We start from the raw sequence: 17618 nt of genomic DNA, 5'->3' as shown, positions 1-17618 counted from the left end.
AGATTAAAATGGGGAAAACATGACCTACCCCATGGTGTCAGCTTTATAAATTGTATTAAGGCTTGTAATTAGTATAATCAATACATGTCTGCTTTTATTTATTGTTCAGCAGTTCATTGTTAGAGTTTTATTTTTTCTTAATACTCCCTGTTCTATTTTTATGGCACAATTATCATCAAGCCTTTCTTGGTCTAAGAATTTTCTGGCACAGAAAGTAGAGATTAAATGTTCCATGTGCATTGGATCAATCATATAAGAAATGTGTGTGTGTGTGTGTGTGTGTGTGTGTGTGTGAGAGAGAGAGAGAGAGAGAGAGAGAGAGAGAGAGAGAGAGAGAGGTGTTTGCCCATGCCTATGGCTGAAATAAGGAAATTATGTGAAAATAAATTTTGGAGAGAGTGAAAAAAACTACAACCTCTATCCAGGCCCCCAGCACAAGTCTTCAGGTACCCAGAGAAGGAAAATCCACTGGGAAAGCCCAGAGCAGGAGGGGATAAGAGACAACTGTGAGCCCAAGGAAGCAGCATAAGTTTGGATAACATTGTACAAGGATCGGCAGCTACAGACATAATTTATACACAGACCTGATTTTCTAACTAAAATCTCAAGATTGTACACCAATCTGAAAGCCAAAGGAAGCCCCAGGAATGATTATAGAAAGAGTTGGCTGGATGTTCATAGAGCACATTTCTTCCTTTTTGGAAGCTCACAGGAATCCCATTTAACATCACAGCTTGCAGTAGGTTGTGGTCAATGAAGAGACTCATCACTGGTTGCAGCGCCAAGTAGAAATAACACCGAGTACTCAGCTGTGGATGGGCTGTCTTTCTCCATTTCCCCTTATGCAAGGTTCAGGGAACTTTGCTGAAGATGGGGCAGAAAGAACGTACGAGCCAGCATGTTGGGAGCAGAGGTGTGACTTCTGGACATAGCATGACTGTTGCAAGAATCACCTCACAGCAGCTGTAATTACCCACACCAGACCTTCATAAATAGGATCAGCCCAGTAAAAGTAATCAACCATGGATGGCAGAGGGGCCCTGGGGCCCTGCTCCTAGCTGATGGATTGATTATTGGCAGTTGGTAACTGCTGAGAAAGAGTCACTCTCCTTCAGTCTGTGGTCACCAGTCATCTGTTTATGCCCCAGTGGATGATCCTATATGCATTTGCATACTGGCAACACTAACTGAACTCAGGAATTATTACTAATAATAAAAAAGAAACATGGAGTTTGGAGAGAAGATGGAGAATACTATGAGAAACTGGTGGGAGAGATGAACGGGATCAAAATACATTGTATGTATTTAGAAAACTTTCAATGGATAAAATATTTAAAATAATGTAAACAAATGAAAAAGAATTATATGCCATGTATTAGATGAGTTAGCATTGATCATTCTTAGTAGTCAAGTGGCTGACATAAATTTTTATAACTTAAAGAGAAAAGCTAGAGAACAGAAACAAACAAATTCAAGGTAAACAATGAACAGAATGTGAGTTACACAAGTCTATGAATTTGTTTTTGAAAGGTGGATTTTCTATGCATCAACCCAAGCAATACTAATGTCAAATGCACATCTTCTCACCCAGGGTTCTCTCACTCAAGGAAAATGTCAACATTGGAGTGTCATCTCTTAACTGTGAGAGTACCATAGCATCATCAGAATGATGTGTGAATCTTAGCTGATGTATGGAGGTATCTCTGCAAATACAAATGATGCTAATACTTGGAGCCTAGAGGTATAAAATAAATAAAACATGAACAATGGAAAGAAAGAAGCCTTTGAGAGCTTGATTCCAAAGCTAGAGAGAAGCTTTTCAACTTACTGTGAGTCCTCATTTATCTACCTCCTCCAGCTTTCTCAACAAAACACCCTTCTCTCTGCTCCTTTGTCTTTCTTACCAGTTCCCAACCATGACCTTCCTGCTCTCCCACTGTAGCAGTTTCTAAATGGTCCTTGAAAGTGTCCTGTGACACGTCGTAAACTACTTTATTCATTTCAGTCATTTGAAGCATCTGGGAAATAAATGCCATCAGAACACTAATTGGGTCTGATGTGAATAGTTTGGTATTGATCTATGTAGAGACACAGCTGGCACAGACTAGATTACTTTAGATTGGGCACCATTTAAAATATTTACCGAGAAAATTTTGCTAAACTTAACCATCAATGGGGAAGGGACTGCTGAACTATGAGCAAAGAGAATGGCTCCTTTTATCTACTGATGGATCAGAAGGGCACCAACTGATTTATCTCCCCAACATCCAGACTCCTGATTTTTAAAGTTAAGACCCAGCCTTCCCTTGAAAACCAAGCTCTCTCTCTTTCTTTTTTTATTTTTGTTTTTATTTTTTATTGATTTTTATTGAGCTCTACATTTTTCTCTGCTCCCCTCCCCTCCCTCTTGCCCCTTCCTCTGCGTGGATAATGAGTGATTGATTCCATCCAGTCCTAAGGCTACAAACAGCATCCGAGACACTCCATCACTTAAACTTCTATTCTGCTAAACAAGGTATCAGAAATCCTCTTAGCCACAAACCCTAGGATGTTTGAAGCAACCTTGTTGAAATACTGGCTCGTGTGATTGGGAAGTGTAGTCTGGTAGAATACACTCCTGCCTTTAGTGGCGGCCTCCTCATTACCACTGTGGAAGCAGCTACTTAAGACTAAACATAAAAAGAAAAGTGAGTGAAATCATGAAGAGGAGAGAAAGGCACCTGATCTGGCTATATGTTCCATAAGCAAACAAATTGTCTTCTACACTTCAGCCAGTTTGAGCTGTTATCTCTGAAAACACTAAGTTAGGAGGTAGATGCTGACCTCCACAAAATGCTCTGCAGTTTGTACAACAGGTTTGGCTACACAAAGGGGGAAGTTAGCTGTGACAGGTGGAGTAAGAATGATTAGAATCATCATACACTAGGAAACTATGAGTGGCATCACAATCGGGGACTGGCTATGAGAGATAGCTATCCTGGGTTTAAACCACAGAGGTCCCATTTGCCAAGTGCTTCATGCCAATAGGTTACTTAGCTTCTTTAAATTCTAGAGCCTGAGTGTACACAATGAGAAAAGTCAGGAGCACTGGGCAATACTTAAGACTCCACGTGTTGAACAGGATGCTGGGCGTGGCACCCCAATGAAGACCTGTAATAGTTATCGTTGTTGACTAGGAATCCTACTTTTAAGGAAATGGTAAGATATAGACAGAGTTTGATAGAAAGAGCACAAAAGTCATTTAATGCTTTATGGGGAAAACAAGAAACAACCCAATTCAACTCTTTTGGTGGGAAAGAAAGAAGGAAATGGAAAGCTAATAAAGATACCCACTAATCTAGTCTTGTAAGTCGCGTTTCAAAGACACAACTTCACAACCTCTGTTGTCTTTCCCCTTGGACATGAGAATCAGCTAGCACCCTTCATCGCTGTAATGGCAGGACTTCCCAACATTCGTGTTCTAATGATTTGCCTTTGTTGACATAACAGTTGCAAAAAAAATCAAATTTACAATTTTCTCCCTTTCTAGCTACCCTGGACTTTGATAAAGCAGTGGTTTGCTGTAATGTCAGAGGGCAGCCTTAGCATGCGCTGAAGGGATGGCCATTGGGCTTCTTCTTTAGATGAGCCTTAGCATGCGCTGAAGGGATGGCCATTGGGCTTCTTCTTTAGATGAGCCTTAGCATGCGCTGAAGGGAGGGCCATTGGGCTTCTTCTTTAGATGAGCCTTAGCATGCGCTGAAGGGATGGCCATTGGGCTTCTTCTTTAGATGAGCCTTAGCATGCGCTGAAGGGATGGCCATTGGGCTTCTTCTTTAGATGAGCCTTAGCATGCGCTGAAGGGATGGCCATTGGGCTTCTTCTTTAGATGAGCCTTAGCATGCGCTGAAGGGATGGCCATTGGGCTTCTTCTTTAGATGAGCCTTAGCATGCGCTGAAGGGATGGCCATTGGGCTTCTTCTTTAGATGAGCCTTAGCATGCGCTGAAGGGATGGCCATTGGGCTTCTTCTTTAGATGAGCCTTAGCATGTGCTGAAGGGATAATCATCCGGCTTCTTCTTTAGATGAGCCCTATTTTTAACCAATCCCTCAGCCTCTGAGTGAGGTAATTAAACAGAGGAGCATCTGAAACACAGGGAGCGCAAACCAAAAGCCATGTTCATTTGGCGTTGTAGCGCGGGTAACTGCAGGTGTGAGGTAATGAATTACATGACTGGTAAAATGAAATTAAAGGCAGCTGTGTGTGTTTACAAAACTGCAGCCGAAAATTACAGGTATCTGTAGCATCCATAATTCACCCATAATTGACAATTTTCATATTACCGCATAAAGAACCAAGTCAGGTGGATGATTACAGCATTTGGCTCTTGGCGCTAGAGACCTTCCTTCATTGCAGGCACCTAGGCAGCGACTCAGATGAAATAAACACAGCTTTTCAGGGGAAGTCCACCAGGTAAAGGCGACTGCAGGGGACTCAGCCCACAGTTCCTCCCCACTGTTTCACCCTCCACAGCTTCAGCTTTTATGCCAATAGAGAAACTAGCATGCACCATGCTCTACAACACAATCTTCATCTCCTTTTGACACCCTGACTTAAATCCAGAATATTCAGGTACATTCCTTAGAGCCCCATACCTCAGTTCCATCTTTGATTAAACAGGATAATGACACTGACTAATCTTTGGGCTTGTTTTAGTTAAATAAATTAAGATTATTGACTTAAGTGATGGAGAGTACTTTGAGCAGTGGCTAGCACCAAGTGAAAACTTAGTGAATATTTATTAATAAGGGCAAGAATTAGTTTCCTTAACCATATAGCATGGGGAAAACATGGCTTCGTGCATATCGTTGGCAAGGGCACATAGTGAATGACACATCCTGAATGCTTAGCTGATGCAGGTACATGAACATTTCAGCTTACTCCTGCAGTGGCCGTACCTTAAATGACATGACTATAGTAAACCTAAATAAATAAATTAATATTGCTGTTTTTAAAAGAGCATTTTGTTTCCAAGTCCCACATCTTGAGTTTATTTTATTTGAAAGAATCTTTTACATTTGGGTACTTACGTTTGGAATTTTATTATGCATCATTTGAATCATTTAATACTGATAAAAATACTCCCTGCTATAAAGGGCTGCCCTATGCATAGGAGGGAGACTCCTGTGTTTTTCCTCTATGATGGGAGCTGGACTTCTCAGGGGCTTAGTAAGAACTGGGAGCTACTTAAGAAAGGTGATGGAATTGGGAGAAATACTGAACACCTCAGGGTCTGTGAGCATGTCAGAGCAGAGAAGGAACAGGATCCAGGCCTAAAGCAAAACGCTATTCCGAAACCTCTGAGCTACTCTCCAGAACTGACTTGTTCAAGTGCATGCCATTGCAGAGGTAAGACGCTGAGGGTTTGATAGGAGGGCCATGCAGACTGCAAATACAAAACCAAATGTCTGAGGCAAGCATATCTGAGCTTGGGCCCAATTTTATTGCCTATTAGTTAATAAGGGACCCAGCTGGCAGAATACACTCATTCGAAATTCTGCAAGAGATTAAACAAATGCGCTCCTGGGAAAGAGCCTGCTCCTCTGGCCCTCAGAGGCTCTACTTTTAACCAATATGGAGCAAATGTGAAGAACAATATGCTGCCATTTGGGGAACAGCCCTTAAATCTGTAAGAGAGACAAAGGATTTTTTTTTAAAAAGGATCTTTGGCTGTTCATTAGATAAACCAGCTAACCAAGTTTCCCTTGCCGCTTTCCACACAGAACCAATCACACCCAGACCCCGGACAAAGGCCAAATAAAGAAACAGTGTCTTGATTTATTATTTCTAATTTCTACACTGTATGAATGTGGTCAACAACTTCCTTAATTCCAGACACGTTTCTTTCAAAGCAGTAAGGTTGTCTCTCAACAACATCTTTAAATACTGCTCGACTAAGAGGTTTTTTTTTCCTTTTTTTTAATTAATTTATTTTTTATTAAAAATTTCCGCCTCCTCCCCGCCTCCCTTTTCCCTCCCCCTCCCCCCACTCCCCACGCCCCACTCCCCTCCCCCTCCCTCTCCAGTCCGAAGAGCATTCAGGGTACTCGACTAAGAGTTTTAAGGTGTTTATTTCACAGTGGCCACAGTAAATTTTCACAACAGGTGTAAACACTAGGCAAAGTAAGTATAGCCTTACATTTTTCACAAAGAACTGGGTGCTTCAATTACAAAGAACTGGCCATGTGGGCAGTTTAAGTTCCTCTGTTTCAAGTCTACTATCAGATGGCTGGAAAGAGCCAAGAATGGACACATTTGAGCAATAGCTATAAAAAGTTTGAAGTGCATCGTTGAAATTGCCACTGATGAGAGTCAAAGGTGACCACAGACGGTCATGAAATCGACAGCATTAGGTTCTGAGGGTGCTGTGTATTGTTTTATGTTTGGATCCACGAGCTATGGCTGATAGAGGAGACAGATTCCGAAATATGTTTTACTGCATAGCCATTCCCCAATCCACAGCAGCTCAATGTCAAGTTTTGCAGCCTTCTATGTTAGGAAAGTGACACCCATTGAGTAGACACTCTGCTCTGGATGGTGAATTTTAATCGTTTCCTAGCTTTACAATCTCTAGTGATGCTGAGCAGCTGTAGTGAACTATACAGTTCTCAGTTCCTCTATCATCGCGAGATGATCAAGTATCAACAATTGACTGTGCCAACAGTATTCTGGAAATGGATATTCAGCAAATCATGAGGGGCATTTAACACTTATAAAATGGGCTTTGTGTAATATGAGTTTGCCTGCTGAATGAAAGCTTTTCTGGCATGTTTAAGATAGGCTTGACCAAGCTCTTCTCTTTGGAAGGTCAGGTGTGTGGAAGGAATGCACTTTCCCACTAATGATGTGTTCAACTTCCTATAGGTTTATCAGGACCCAGCTCCAGTAAAGTCAAGAAGAGTCTTTACTTACAGTTGCTAAGCATGGGAGGTATGCCATGTCACATAGAGTTACCTGGGGAAGACACTGGGGAGGGAGGGTCACAATTGAGAAGGCAACAGCAGGATGTCAAAGGACAGCGAGTTCTAGGAGTTTTATTTGGTTTCCTTAGGAAGTTAGAGAAGGAGGAACAGTTTAAGATTGTCTGGTTTTGTTGTTTGTTTGTATTTTAAGTTTTCTATGCACTGTAGAGTTGTACTTGCTGATACTTGATCCTTGGTTGGTACAGGCAGAACAGATCACTGCTGCTTATATATCTGAGCCAGGTGGCACAGGTACATCTTTGTACTAAATAGTCTGAAGATTGAAAGTCTGTTCCTGGATGCATTTTTACTGTTTCTTAGAACTGTAGAGGAAGTAGGCGTGCCTCATCTAGGTTTTTTTTTAAAGATATCAAAACAATACAATATGTGTGTGTTTTAAAAAAATCTGCATGAGAAGCATTTAAAAGGTTTATGATGTTTTTCACTCTATTTCAACTTGTGTCCCAACATTCCTAAGTTGATTTCAGTTATTTAAGACTGTTTTAGCAAGACATGTATTATATAAATAGTCAGACCCCTTCAGAAAATCAGCATGTCCACATAATCAACAATATGCTACATCAGATTAATTATTTCAATTAGAGGATCTTCCCCAAATTCTGTAAGGGTTTTTTTCAGCTGCACACCTGAGTCAAGTGCTCTATGTCACTCATGTGGGACTGTGATCTAGTCTAAAGATATGTGGGAAACCCAAGGGAAAATCTACATTAAACCTTGTGAAACATGCATTTGTTCTTATTCTGTTTCAATTGCTTCAAGGTACAACATCTTTTTTGGTGCACTCATACATCAAGTGAGTACCAAGATGGGAGCTATGAGTTCTGTTTTTGCCAAACCTAATTTGTAGGAATGAGTGCTATGACCTACCCTTACCCCCATACTCTGCAAAATCTTTTCAAATTTTCATCACCCTGGCATCGCAGAAACCTTTCCAATGTGCCCTGAGTAGGTCCTTCTGTAGCACCTCTTCAACACTCCCTTAAAGAGCCATAAAATCCAGGAGTGTTATAGGCTGTGCACCTACACAAAGAGGCATCAATGTGGTTCACACATTGCATGGCTTCCCAGAGTTGTGTGAACCAAAGAAATATTTTCAAGATCTGTACCATTCTATGTGAAAAATAGAGCCTTATATGGGTTTTGTCCAAGATCTTTAACAAATAGCAGTTCATCAGTAATAGCTGACAAGGTAGGCAATTGATGGCACTTAACACCATTGTTGTATATTGTCACCATGCCAACTCTCTAACATGGTTTATTATCATCCTATTTTCCAATTAGGAAGTGGTGTTTTCTGTGGGTTTATGAAAGATTTTATACTTAAGCTCAAGGTCAAAGATCAGGGAAGAAAAATATCAGGAGCTGGGATTTGATATGAAATCTAATTACAGCGCTGTGGTTTTCACATAGAAAACTAGGTTAAAATTTTCTTGCTGGAAAAAGTTGGAAATTAATAAAAAAAAACTTGGGGAACAATATTTCAAGAGAGAAATGAATGTAAAATGTGAGATCAGAATGTGTTCTTAGTAAACACATTTTTGTTTTCCTGATTTGAAATAAAGAATACTGTCTAAACAGACAAGATGAAACAAACACATGTATCTTTACCAGGAAGTACACATTAGGTCTTTAGGAATAAAAGATGAGCCAAGCTTCTCTTGGCCAGCCCAGACTCACAGGCAGCAGAGAGCAAACGAGAAGGTTCATGGGAATGAGGTGATAAAACAACAATAACAAAATTTAGGAAATGCCTTCCAAGAATTTTTCACACCCCAGCAGACACTTGGTTCTAACAAATGGTCCATTCTGGAACCTAGGAGCACAGAAAGTTATTTTTCCACAGCCCTGAAATTTGATTTTTTTTCCTCTTTCAAAAAGAGTGCTTCTGCCAAGTTTTCTCAAAAACAAAAAGATCCTTAAAAAAAAATAGAGTCCTCCAGCTTCTGGTGACATAAAGGGCATGTGGAAGATAAGCTGCCTATCAGACACAATTTTTAGTTCTAGTGACAGTTAAAGGAACAGAGAGGAATTGGGTTCAGTTATAGGTTTAAAAGTGATATAGAATTCAAGGGTCATGCAGGATCTTGAGAGACCATTTACTCCATCCCTCTGTCTCCAAGAATGACTCATCTCTTCAATCGCTTTCTCTGGACCCTCAGAGGATAAACTTCATCCCATTTTAGAGAACCTAAGCAACAGATTTTACTGTGCACTAAGACCAGAAAAAAAATTCTCCAATTTCACTATAACCCCCTACCTTTAATCTTAGTTTAACTCAGTGCTTCACAGTCTGGAGAGAGTCCCCCTCATTACACCCACGTTGGAATCACATGACAAGGCATGTAGGCCCTTCTTTGTTAGAACTGAAAACAGAGGTTACTAGTGCCACTAAGTGGCTGATTCCAAGGATGGTAAAGTACCTGAGATAGATCTCACAAGGAGTTATCTGGCCTATAAGTTAATAGTTGAGGGTGATAAACCTTGCAATGATAGAGTCATGTTGCTGGCAGTGTTGGCAGGGGATAGACAATGTCATGATAGAGTCAGGTTGCTGGCAGTGTTGGCAGGGGATAGACAATGTGATGTTTGTGCTCTAAGTGCCTATCTACTATTCTGAGATTAAATTTCTTGTAATTCAGGAACACATGGCTTCATAACCCACTGTAGAAGCCTGTATTAGAAAGTTTAATTTATTTCCATTTTATGTGTATGAGTGTTTTGCCTGCATGGTTGTCTGTGCACAACATGTGTACAATACTCGAAGAAGTCAGAAAGGGTAACATAACATAACTGGAGTTACAGACTCTTGTCAATCACCATGTGGGTGCTGGAAAGTGAACCTGGGTCCTCTAAAAGAGCAGTCAGTACTCATAATTGCTGAGCCATCTCTCTAGCTCCTTGCAAACCTTATTAAAATAATGAGATAGATTAATAAACTAATCGTAGTTGCTGGTACATGCTTTCAGAACAGAAGCTACGTATTGCCAATCCCTAATCCTTTAGTCCCTAATATAGGGAATAACATATAATAAATGATTGATGTAGTTTTTGTACATCTCTGTATTAAAATTTAACCCGTCAGTTTTGTGAATTATTTTTTCACAGATTTCAAGCATGGGCATGAGACTGTGCTAGAATTGCTGCTCACCATGTATGCTCAATACTGTTGGAGTGCCCAAGGGAGAAAGATCAAAGAGATGCAGGGTCTTGCTGAGCATCTGTGGCTATAAGTGGGACTTAGCATCATAGATACAGATATATGAAGATCTGCAGATTTTTTTTTGTTTAGAATGTTTTTATTTACCACATTTGTCGCAATTGTGATTTGGAATAATTGGAGAATACTAAAGCATCAGAAGATACATGGAAGAGTCTTCAGAGTCTATTCAAATATGTAACTTAACACATATTTTAAATTATTTGTCAAATGAATAATGGTTCTACATGGCTCCAGGTAGATTCACACTTACCCAAGATAATTAGTTAGTTGTGTGCAACTTCAGAAAAACATTCACTATTTAAAGGCAACTTAGAAAGAACAGAGAATTTTTTTTTAAGGTATAACTTCCAAAGTGAATGTCAATATGAAATTCACAGGGCTGGATTCTCCAAACTGTGCATTTTGCTCTGCTTTCCAGACGGCAGCCCTGTCAAGTTACGCATTGGTCCATTCTATGGGAGAGAGCCACTTCTGGGAAGAGCGTCTGAAAGTGAATGTGAGCTAGGCGATTCATGACATGGGTATATTTAAAGTGTTCTTGGAAAGCTACCAACCACCACCATCATAGACACAACCCATTTCTGTCTTAACAGGAATGTCTTTAGCCCATCCTGTTAGAGTAGGAGGCTTTGCCAACTTCCTTTAGACTTTAATTGATAACACACAAATCTGTTGCCACAGATGGTTAGGTGGGCAGCATCTGAAGCTGAGGTCTGGAGAAAGGCTTCCCACCCCCAAGCAAATGCCAGAATGTTCAAGGCACGTCAGTGTACAGTGCACCATGGAAACAGAAGTAAGGAAGGAGCTATGAATACCAGGCTAGAGAATAGGAAGTCTGGATGCAAAATGTCCTTGGATGAGGAAGGTTTGAGGTTCCCAGTTTGTCTGCCTATCACATACAGGTGAAAAGGCATGGCATATTAATCCCAGTTTTCCTCACTGACAGACAGCATAAAACCTTGGGCAACTTACTTAACTTTATCAGGTTTGACTCCCAAAAACAGATAAATACTAAAACCATCTTTTTAAATGAAATAGCAAAACGCTCCATGAATTACAAGTGCTTCCAAGTGTATGAAGCAAAACTCTCACAGAGACTACTTCTGTTTCCTGTCTCTCCAGAATTTGACAATGATACCTGGTAATTATTCTTGTAGCAAGGAAACCTCAGGTTCTTCAGGGACTCTGGAGAGTCGCATGATGGCAAAAGGGAAAGTGACCCAGGTTGAAACCATCTGAAATGAAATAAAATTTACTAAACTGGTCCTTTTTGGTGGCACATAACTGAAAGTCAACTCCAATTACGTCAAGGATTAAAACGGAAGACATCCATACATCCTTATTAATCACAGATGAGACGCCCAATGAGCAGTCTCAATGAGGAGGAACATAGCTTCAAAATAAGTTATCGCAAGCTGGTCTTTTCAATTGGCTTGCCTTTGTGTGGGCTGCAGCATTCTTTGTCAAGGTTTCCTGGAGAAGCAGCTTCAAGTACAGCCAAACACACAGTCTTTGACTGTTAAGGCCAGCTGACCAAAAAGGCTTCCCCAAACCACTTGAAAACTCAGAATTCATTCACTTTTGATGAGAAGGCAAGGATTTAGCCAGAAACAAGCAAAATAGACGTCAGTCTCCTCCATTGTCTTGCTTGCCACTCAAGTTCTCTTTGTCAATAAAGAGCCTTGCAACGTCCTTCCTTCCTGTCACATGCTGTGGGTGGTGCCAAATGTGAATTGAGTGTGGACTGGAAATGAGAGGGGCGTGGCAACAGCTGGACTGGAAACATGGTGTCGGTGAGCTCATTAAAGGCATGTCCATGTCAGGACATACATGTCCCCTGCCTATCAAGTAGCCATTTGGCAGCCTGAGAAAGCAGAATCTCGTGAACCACTGCTGGACACTGACCTTTCTCTCCTTTTCAATATTCTCACTCTTTACAGTTAAAGCCCTCAGAGCTACTGGAAGGAAGGAGCAGGCTGGCTGCAATATTCTAACCATCAATCCATGGTTGGCTAAAGTCATGGGCAAATGGAATTTAAGCTAGGATACTTCTGCCATGTCTTTTTCCAGAACAGGGTTTGTGAACTTCTACCTAAGCCTGCTGAGGTCACTCTGAGGATGAGCATTAAGGAAAACAGGAGAGCATATGCATACTTCGGTAAGGGTGGATTTGAAGCAGAGCAATAAAAGGGACTACATGTCTAGGTTTTAGAGTATATTTAGTGGGGAAACCCCAGAAAAAAAATGTGCAACTGTCCTGAGATGATTTGCTGTCCTATAAAACAGAGATAGCGGTTACACTGAGTGTTGCTGACATTGTCTAAGTGCTATTTATCTATCTATTTATAGTGTGTGAGGAATATGTGTATGTGGAAGGAAGGGAACAACTTTATGGCATTATTTCCCTCCTTATACCTCTATGTGGAGTCCAGGAATGGAACCCAGGTTGCCAGGCTTGCTTGTGCAGCAAATGCCTTCACAGGCTAAGCCCTCTCGCTGACCTCCAAATTCTTTCCATACCTAAAGATAATCTCAAATCATCGAATGTCCTCAAAACAAGAAAGACTATCACTTGACAGGAAAATGCAGCAGTTTCATCTGGAAGTGATCTTTGAAAGGGAAAGTGCTGTTCAGAGTAATCTCTAATCATTTTCCCTCTGAGCGTGAGGCAGGCCATGTCAGGAAGGCATCTATCCTCAAGAAAAGCACATTAACCAATCAATGCCAAGGACTACCATCACCAGAATATCTCCCACCTACACTGAGTGTGCTTGACTGCTGTGTCCAGTTTTCATGAAGTTGCTTTAAGTCCTTTCTATTGCTATAGTTTGAGATGCAAGCCTGAACTTAAGCCACCTCAACCATAGGTACATCAACATGGGTTGGTCCTTGTATTGGTGCAGTATCTATTTAAATTTTACATGTGTCATTTACACAATCCTGACAACTTCTCCATGAGTGAAGAACTACTATCTAAACTTTTCAAGTAAAACGCTAAGTACCATCGAGGAACTTGACCCAATATTGTATCTAGGCAGTGAGCAGTAGAGCCAGCTCCCAGCGGAGTGCAATGTTCTCTATTTTGAAATATTGTCATAAGGTTCAGATCCAGCTCTGCACAGATCCAGATAAGTCACATGAGGCTTTCTGCTGATTGGAATGGATTCCTACAGCAGACTCCAGACTTAATGTAAGTATAAAACCCAGAGCTAGTATAATGGAGTGAGTTCACTTTTTCATGACCTCAGGGTACCCAAGTCATGGGGGGAAATGTTGAAGCCCAATAAATCTTTTTATTCTATAAAAGGATGCAATCTAAATGTCTTGGTTACAGTAAGCAAGTCATATATTTAGGGTTTTTTTTTTTCTTTAAAGAAGGAAATGAAAAAACAAATGGCCACAGACTGTCTTTATCATAACAGGACTCACTGTGCCCACAGTGAATCAATATTTCCTCATAATGTTACTTGTTTCCCACTGAATTCCTGGCAATGTCTACAGGGGAAAGCAGTACTTACAGCACATTATTACTTTGGTGTTTGGTGGGGAATTATTCATCCCCCATATATTATTGAAACTGTGTTCACTTTACAGAATCTATTCCCAGCTCTAACTTCCGTGGTGTGTATTTCTCATCTTACTGATCTCTAACTACATAATTAATTTCCAAGGCTAATTGACCCGGCATTTGGTATATCAACATTTGCATGAGTTAACGTAAACAAATACTGTCGTTAAAATGATGGCTCTCACAATGTATCAGAAATCCTGCTGGAATTCTTTAGCAGTTAAAAGGTGGTAACTGGAGTTCTCCCGGACAACTGGAAACACAGTGCCTGTTTCTGCATGGGCACACTTAAAGGCAGTCACTCATAAAACAGCAGCACTGTCGCGTATTGGTTCATGGAGATTGTCTCTCATCATGGATGCCGACTCTTGATAATGGTGCATGATGAGGGTGACAAACAATGTGACTGAGTCCACACCACGTACTGCAAGTTGTGCACTGGTTATTTTAACATGATTTGCTCAGGGTTAAGGAGTTCATAGCAGACAGGTAAGGAAACAGTGCCACAGTGTCCATCAGGGCATATGGGGTACATACATCTAGGGTTTCACTCCAACACTATTTGCTTCCAAAGTGTATTTTTATCAAGCTCTCTCTCTGTTCCTATACAAACACAAACCTTCACAATAGTCATTCCCTGTTTATTTTAACATGGAAGCTGCATGTCTACACAATGCTCCTGACAACTCTGACACTGTGCCCCTGCCATGTCCACATCTGTCCATGATGAGGGTCCTGATCCCTAGAGTAGAGGGGTAGGAATCGTGCACTTTTGACTCACAAGTGCTTCTGCCCACAAATAAAGAGGAAATCTCCACTTAATACAGCGAATGCTGCCTTTACACAGCTCAGCTTCAAGGAGGTTAGAAAGATGGAAAAGAGTACACGCTTCCTCTGCTGTGTAACTCCTTCTATGACCCTTATGTAGTAGGTGACCTCCTGAGTTGTTCTATACATTGGACATTTACAGATGGATTAATTAAACAATTTCAAGTTCTTTACCCTGATTTCTAGGAGGTGAATATTATGCTCATTGACTCTACATTCTGTTTACTCTACTAGCAAAGAATAGCATACATGGGCTCAGTCAGGAAATCACTTGCTTCCCAAAGGACTTAGGGTGATTCCCCAGAATTCACATAAAATGCCAGCTATGGTGGCACATGCATGCTAGTCCACTGATGGTGAAGTGGGAAGTAAAGACTGGTAGATCCCTGGAGCTTACTGGCCTCCTAGCCAAGCCTACTTGTTGAAGTTCCAGGTCAATGAGAGAATCTGCCTCAAACACTAAGTGGAAGGCACTGGAGGAGCAACGTCTGAGGTTGTCCTATGACTTCTGCATGTGTATGCTTATACATGTAACACATGCACCCACATGCACATGCACATCCACACACATGCTTAACATGCACACACAGATCAAACAAATAAAGTTAAGAATGTGTAGTCTCATCTGGAATAGTTGACAGTGTGGAAATACTTTTGAAAAAGATAACTACAGAGCACTAAGAAGCAGATTTGGGCATCTTTAGTCTATTAATGTACCTACCAGTGAAACTATTACTATTTCTTGCTAAAAATTACAACTTCTATTTTATCTCAATAGTTTTTATGGGAAGGTAACAAACATAAATGCCAGAGAGATATGAAGATGACCTTTCTGGACTTTTCCTTCCATGCCTGCCATGATTTAGTGTTTACATTCTCACTTCCTGCCCACAGCTGACCGACACAACTGTAGGTTCAAGGGGCTCCCCACCAGGGTCAGCAGCTTGTGCGATGGTCATCCTTCATCTTTCTCATTCTCTACTTCACTGAAGCCAAAGGCAAGATCTTGGAGGAGAAAAACTTCCAGACCCACTGGTTTACTTGTCTTTGGTTCATTTGCCTCATTATATGCTAGGGACCTAACAACTCTCTAGAACTTTCTATGTTTCGCAATATGCTCCAATCCTCTACCACAATTGTGACCTACAAGTACAGTACAATTTATTATACATTCCCTGGATTTAAAACCCAATTCTGTCTCTGGGTATAGCCTGATAGGATAAATTATTTTTGAGAAACTGAAATGTTACAGAAGGAGGAGAGGTGATGGTGTGGGGAGGAACAGAAATCAGATCAGGGCATTTATGTGAGGTAGTCTGAAGTGACTGGGTGCTGAGGGTTTCTTTGTTGGCTTTGCCTTGCTTTTTCTGTCTCCAGGAAGCTCTGTCCTTACTCCATGTGAGCAAAGGAATGGCTTTGCTACAGAGAACTCCTATTTCAGACCTTGAGAAATATTTCGGATAGCAACATATTCTGACCATGATGGAAAAATCATTCTGGGGTTCTCAGTCCTTCTTCTCTATTGAAAACTTCTATCTTTGAAAACACTGTATTGAAATCCTTTTCTGCCCATCAAGACCTCAGAACTTGGGTTTTGGTGAGCAGTCTTTAGTGAGCAGGTGGAGGGAAGCCTAAGTGTCCTCTGACATTTCAGCAAATCACTGGGCCAAAACCAAGTTACCAAGAACAGCGTAAACTATTTGATTCGAGTCATGTCTCAAAGGGATGCTCACTGATGGTGTCTACAAAGTGAATTTTAATCCTTTCTTTCCCACTCATACTCATCCAAGAAGGAATGTCAGAAACTGGGAAGAAAAGCAACACTTGACTCTTTCCTTGGTGTCTGCAACCCCTCCTTTTCTCTACCTAGGAACGCAAGTCTCCATTTTCTACTTTCTTCCCAATGTGTGTGTTTTATGAAGACAGAAGCACCCCATGAAGAGGTTGCCATGGAGAATCTGTTCGAGGTAAAGAACAGTCACTATGGAAAAGTGGCATGCAACATGTCAGCAGACATGCAGCAGCTACCCTGACGAGCTCCTAATTCCTCTTCCCTTCACTTAAATGCAACACGACTCTGCTAGACCAGAAAAGGCTCTGTCCTTTGGGCAGTGTGTCTTGCTGTGTACTAGAGCTGTGCCCGTAATATCTAGATTGAAGCTGAAGCACATTCCAAATGCTCCTATGTGGGAGCCACGTCTAAAAGAAACCTTTTGGCAATGCTTTGTTCTATGCTTTCTTTCTTCCTTTGTGGATTTTGGGTATGGTGGAGTTCCTCCACATGGGATGAGCTTGTGAAATTCTGACTCTTGCTCCCTCCAACCCTGAAGGAAATTAAGCGCATCGTTTCACATTCCCGAAAAGATCTATCAGTCAAAACCAGAATGTGCACACCTCTATCCTCCCCAAGTCTTATCTGCTTTCACTCCTGGCTGTGAGTTATTTAAGAATATGGATGTTAAATTTAGTCCAATTGCTAGACTGAAGCCAACCTACCTGGATTTGAATGAAGAAAAGTACAACTGCACAGAAGATACATACACACAGCTGCTACTGGATAAAAAAATGTGCCTTCATCATATTGGCAGCCACTTAAATGTAATAAGAATCTTAAAATTTCTTAATAGGTGTGTGTGTGTGTGTGTGTGTGTGAGAGAGAGAGAGAGAGAGAGAGAGAGAGAGAGAGAGAATACAGGTAAGTGTGTGGGCATGCTATGGTGCATATTTACACAAGTTTTAGGGATTTGAACTCAGGTCATCAGGCTTGCATCACCCGTACCCACTGAGCCATCTCACTGACCTCAAAGAGTCTTGACAGAACCAAAGGAATGGGAAACTGAAATTTTCTTCCCACCACAGCTGTTTAAATAATGATCTGGCAAGTCTAAATGCTATGATCCTTAAAGAACTATTTTCAACTTTGCACATGAAAAGAAAAAGTCTCCCTGACATTTATCAACCATCTATTATGTTCCCATG

General features: G+C 41.0%; 1 protein-coding gene across 1 annotated transcript in view; it reads right to left on the bottom strand.

The window, feature by feature from the left end:
• The window catches only part of Tafa1 (TAFA chemokine like family member 1), a 515503-nt gene that overhangs the window by 365430 nt on the left and 132455 nt on the right, over positions 1–17618 (bottom strand). The window lies entirely within an intron of this gene.

This window comes from Microtus oregoni, unplaced genomic scaffold, assembly GCF_018167655.1.
Source record: "Microtus oregoni isolate MIOR12 unplaced genomic scaffold, Mior012 000002F_ref0000024, whole genome shotgun sequence".
Taxonomy (NCBI): domain Eukaryota; kingdom Metazoa; phylum Chordata; class Mammalia; order Rodentia; family Cricetidae; genus Microtus; species Microtus oregoni.
The sequence above is the reverse complement of the archived record's forward strand: the minus strand, read 5'-3'. Positions and strand labels throughout refer to the sequence as shown.